The sequence below is a fragment of the Salarias fasciatus genome, chromosome 2 (genome assembly GCF_902148845.1).
Source record: "Salarias fasciatus chromosome 2, fSalaFa1.1, whole genome shotgun sequence".
In the NCBI taxonomy this organism is placed as follows: domain Eukaryota; kingdom Metazoa; phylum Chordata; class Actinopteri; order Blenniiformes; family Blenniidae; genus Salarias; species Salarias fasciatus.
In genome coordinates, this window is record NC_043746.1 from 8,790,312 (window position 1) to 8,796,311 (window position 6,000).

The window sequence follows — 6,000 nt, forward strand, 5'->3', positions numbered from 1 at the left end:
GCAAGTTAACTTTGAGCCATTATGTGCAATACTTATTCTTTCCAGAAAAACAGTTCTCCGCAGTGTAAGTCATTCAATCCATATAAATCATGCAGTCATTGAATATATATTTTGTGTTTCCTCTTGTTCAGGCTGATGTCTGCAAAAGAAAATAATTTATACCTGAATTTATTTTTAAACATTAGTTTTGTGCTTATTTACTTATTTTGCTACTACCATGCTACTGTGATTGAAAACATTGTATATACTAGGTCGATAATGTATTTAGCATTTGCTATATTTTCAATTGAAATGTACAACTATCATTTTGATCAGATTTCTGTTATATTTTTTGGGGTGATGTGTTAAACTCGTTGACGTGTCTAGTTTTTCTAATTGCTGTATTGTGCTCCACATTTTCACATGAAAAGAATATTGATTATGTCTGTTAGTATTACTTGATTGCAAAATTTCAATAGTTTTTAATTGAATGCTGGGAAGGTTATATTTATTAACTTTTTTTTTTTTTTACCTGATATCATTTTTGATTTTTATTAAGTCATTTCACATTTATATGTAAGTTCCAATTTTTATATTTTCATCCTGATTGATTTACGCTACAATAAAGACGTCGGTTTTTATAGTTGGTTTGTAGTATTGAAGTAAAACAAAGATCTAATGTCATATATTCATTTGCTGCCAACTGTTTGTAACTGTATGCATACATTTGAAGTATTTGTAATGTGAGATGTTGAACGAATAAAACAGCTGTGAGGAAGAAAATCCGCCTCAGGTGGTTTCAAAGTCATTTCTGCTCCTTCTGTTTGTTTGTTTTTTCCATGTTTGTGGACCGAGTTGCTTGCTGATGGTCTTGTAATTTTGGGAACTATCCGCCTCATGTCATTGTAGTGCGTGACGACACTTTTTAGCACTTGCGGTGGGTTGAATCAGGTCAGAGGTATTTATAGACCGAGGCTTATTTCAGGCCTTACTGGGTGTTATTTAGCTTCCTAAACCTCCTCTTTTGTCCCAGCAGAGCTTTCTTGTCTAAAAAGGCAACGTTGGTCCAGAGTGACAAATGGAATTATGGTTTTATTATAAATGGCTGTGACTATAGTTGTTTGATTTATGCTCAACTAAACATGCATTAAAGTCTGGAATTCACTGGAGGCTTGTATAACCAGATGGAGCATTCGTTCTATATACCTCAAACTGTAAATCAAAGTGAAAAGAACATCTTTTATTCTCTCTTTATATATGACTTTGATAATGATGTGAACATGTGTTACTCCTGCTTCTTGATGCAGCTGAAGCCTGCTTGCTGGGCTAAAGTGAGTTAAATTAGCACATTAATTTTCTTCTTTGATTTGAATACTTTCATATCTGAAAGGGGGAAAACGGCATATTAACTGTTACAGCGCCTCCTCCTGGTTAACAGTGGTACATACATAATGTAGGACAAATGGCCTCAGTCACCAGATTCATATCCTCCAAAAATATCTCTCCTCACCTCCAGAGGACAGACTGAGAATGGAGGCAGTGCTGCCATGTTGGAAACAAAATGATTCTTTACTTGAAGTGATTTGTTTTCCATTTTCACAAATCATTTATTTTACTCACAGGTGGACGTCTACCCTTGTCTGTACTGTTTAATATTGATTTGGGACAAAATAGAATCACCAGAGGGCACAATACAGTCTGTGGAATGAGATTACAAGCCGTCCGTGTTACAGAGAAAATGTGTTCTGCCGTCTACAGATTAGCAGACACTAACATATCACAGAGCCCAAAGCTTGACCAGCCAGTCTGTGCAAGAAGCTGCAGTGGAAACCAGCTGTGTTGCTTTTTGCCAGTGAACTTTAGCGTTGTTTTTATGTCATTTCAAGGTCAATTTGGATCCCAGGTACCATGGCGAGCCTGTGTTATTCTTTTATTGGTCCAATAACATCATTCCTATAGATATTTTTCTTGCACAGCGTACACAGTATAACACGAACCCAACCGTAAACTCAACTCATGCTATTTGAAATACAGACAGGACAGGTATTTTAATGTTTTGATGATGAAGCAACAAAAGAATTGTTTTCATTACGCTGCTTTTCCTACAATATCTTTTTTAATGCTACTGATTCAGAAAATAGTGACGTTTTTGTGAACTCTATTTAGCTTTAGAAGTGACTCTCATCCCACAGCAGTGATCACAGTAACAATCACAGAGATTTTCATCTGACAATAAACATCTAAATCATAAAATGAGACTGCAGTGCAAAGGCGATGAAAATAAATTGCTTTGATTTTCTCTTCAAACAATTCAGCTCCATCCTCTTTAAATGGACAATAGAAAACGACCGACAAGCTGTGAAAATTCCTGGTGAGGCCACTGGTGAGAATTGGGTATCATGTAGAATGACTTACGAATACGTAACATTAAAGCATAAAACAATCACAAAAGAAACATGTTTATCTGTGGATGTACATGTTTATTATTTAGAAAATGTTCTAAAACTTTCCACCACAGAACTCAGTAGAATTGCAAATGTCGGGTCAGTTTCTCTGACTCATGTCCCTCTTTTCTGATTTCTCGTCTCTGTCAGAGTCTTCCTGCTTTCTTTTAGCTGCATTTACAGGTTGGCTCTGAGCAGCAGTGGAAGGCTCTGATGTTAAATGCAGCTTCTTTCTTTTTAGATCCCTCTGGTCATCAGCCGTCTCCTGCTCATCTGTGACCTTTTTCTTGTTTGGTTTCATTTTCCAGCCTTGCTCTGATGAACAGCTCTGCTGCTGCTGGTGCTGCTGCTGCTGAAGGAAGATGGATTTGAATCAGATCATTGTGATTTTATAAGGATTAAGTCAACAAAAATTAAAGTTGGCCTAATGTTTTTAAATTCCTGAATTTAAGTGTACCATTCAAATTAAAGGCGCTGTAGGCAGGATTCAGCATCTCCGCCATCTTTCTTAGGTTTACCTAAGCAAGATGGCGATTTGAAACCCAGCACAGCCAATCCTGTCCTGTTTTCTCTGACATCACGCCCTTACGCAAGTTAAGCCCCTCCCACAAGAACGTGTGACGAATGCCCCTCGACCAATCACGGTTAGAGCCTCAGGGGCTCTTCTGATTGGTCAAAGATACCTGGAGCTGTCGAGATTCCTTTTCAGCTCAGAACAGAGACCGATGGAAACGCTGCGCTCTCGCGGTAGTGCAGTTATGCTACACTCCTAAAGGATTATCATTGGATACTCTAACATTTAATCCAAAGAAAACAGAAAAATTACCATTGACTAGCAAAATCCTGCCTACAGCACCTTTAATTCATAGTGTAGCTAAAAAAACAAAACATAAAAAACAACCTCTAAAATCTTCCTTTTCAGAAATATTAAAAAAAATCTTAATCTTGATATTTATTGTCTATGTTTGAAAATGTGAGCATATTGACATGTGGGTGTGTCAGTATTTGAACTGAGTAATCCTAAAAATGAATCTTTTACATGGTATTGTAATTTCTTGGGCTGCACCTGCAAACTGTCATACCTCTGATGACTTTTCACCTCAGTTTTCACTGCACTAGCCTGATGAGAATCTTTTCTCATAAGTCTAGCATTTTTCCTGACTTTCCTGTCCTCATCTTAACTGATGTGTTGCAGAGAGGAGAGCTCTGGTGACAGCTGATATCCATTTGTTGAATGCAGGATTTCACAATGAAAAAGAACAATATTGCCCATTTGTCTTGTTCATCTTGTGACTGAAGAGCAAATTAAAACATTTAAAGAGAAGCCTTGAATATCCTCATGTTGAAAAACAGTCTTTAAAACTGACAGAATTGACATACTATTCACTGTGATGGTGCACAGAAACAATGTGCAGCATGCTTGTAAAGTCATGCTGGACCACCAGATTCGGAGTCAAGTGGTCCGCAGCATCAACCTGAAGCATCTTTTTCAACAGGTCTATAAACATGTGCATGTCATTCATTTCAGCCACTCAGTTGATCTCGCCGGTCGAGGAGAGTCGTCTGAACTGCGAGGTCAAGTGAGCTTCAGTGAGCTTCAACAGGACTGTGATTCAAAGATACGTAGGTTTTTCTCCTGCTGGAGACTAGGGCAGCCCCACCAATACCTCTAGTGTCCCGATGGAAGAGAAACAACCATGATTAGATGAGCCTCCAACACACTCTGCACTTTGTCAGATGGGACAACGTGTTGCTCACCGGTACAGCAGGGCCTGGATGTGTTTCCCTGGCTTGGCTGCTGACGTTGTATGTGCCATGAGAAGGCCTGCAACTTTGAGTGGTTGGGACTTTTGGTCGACCAACATGATGTTTTTTAAACTCAGATCAGCATGGCCTTAAGATGTTCCAAAGCTGATGCCACCCGAAATGAGATAAGAGTTGTATATATCAATCATTTTCTGATACTAGAAACAAACGGATGAAGTCACAAACGCTCTGCACCTGATTAAAACTCTTGTTAAAGGTGCTATCGGCAGGATTTTGCTAGTCAATGCTAATTTTTCTGTGTTTTCTTTGGATTAAATGTTAGAGTATCCATTGATAATCCTTTAGGAGTGTAGCATAATTGCATTACCGCGAGGGCGCAGCGTTTCCATCTGTCTGTGTTCTGAGCTGAAAAGGAATCTTGACAGCTCCAGGTATCTTTGACCAATCAGAAGAGCCCCTGAGGCTCTAACCGTGATTGGTCGAGGGGCGTTCGTTGCACATTCTTGTGAGAGGGGCTTAACTTGAGTAATGGGGCATTCACACCGGACGCGTCGCGGGCGTCGTCGACGCTCGGGACGCCTCGAAGCTGACGCTTGTGACGCTTTAAACACGACGCTTGACACCGGGTGGTCACAAAGCTCGCGACGCTCGCGACGCTCTTGATGCACGTCAGTTAATTGGCGCGCTGGAGGCTGATTTCTGTTTCCAGCTATGGCGGATCGCATCAGGAGAGCGGCTTGGCTTTATTTGTTAAATAAAGCTAGGCCGCGTCGTTGTCGGAAAAGTCGCTATTGGCTGCTCTGCTCCTCTCTGCTCTGACTGCAGCGGGGAGCGCTGCTGAAACTGACCGCTTGTGAGCGCTTTGGGACGGGGGAGGGGCTCACGCAGCACCCGCTGCTCATGGACGACAGCAACGAGACGTCCTGTCACGTCTCCAGAGCACCGGAGAAGGTTGCTAGATTTGTCGCTAGTTGCTTTTGACAAAAAAACGTCGCCAAGAGGCTTTGGAAAGTCGCCAGATTTAGCGAGAAAGTCATCAAGTTAGCAACACTGGCCGGCCGGCATCTATGCTCGGACCACTCGTAGTGACGTAGTACCGGAGGGATCGTCTCTGATTGGTTGACGCTCAGCGGCAGCGCGTCGAAAGTTCAGTTTTCCCAACTCTCAAAAAGCGACGCTCACGACGCTCCTGACGCCGGGGATGAGCGTCGTGGGCGTCGATGCTCGAAACGCTGGAAAAGCGACGCTCATGACGGTCCTGATGCGCCGCCCCGCCGCCCGCCGCTCCACGACGCTCGTCCACCATAGACTTTGCATAGAAAAGCGCCGCTCACGACGCTTGCGACGCGTCCGGTGTGAATGCAGCATAATGCTACGTTCACACCAAAAGCGTCGCGGGCGTCGTCGACGCTTGCGACGCCTCGAAGCTGACGCTTGTGACGCTTTAAACACGACGCTTGACACCGGGTGGTCACAAAGCTCGCGACGCTCGCGACGCTCTTGATGCACGTCAGTTAATTGGCGCGCTGGAGGCTGATTTCTGTTTCCAGCTATGGCGGATCGCATCAGGAGAGCGGCTCGGCTTTATTTGTTAAATAAAGCTAGGCCGCGTCGTTGTCGGAAAAGTCGCTATTGGCTGCTCTGCTCCTCTCTGCTCTGACTGCAGCGGGGAGCGCTGCTGAGACTGACCGCTTGTGAGCGCTTTGGGACGGGGGAGGGGCTCACGCAGCACCCGCTGCTCATGGACGACAGCAACGAGACGTCCTGTCACGTCTCCAGAGCACCGGAGAAGGTTGCTAGATTTGTCGCT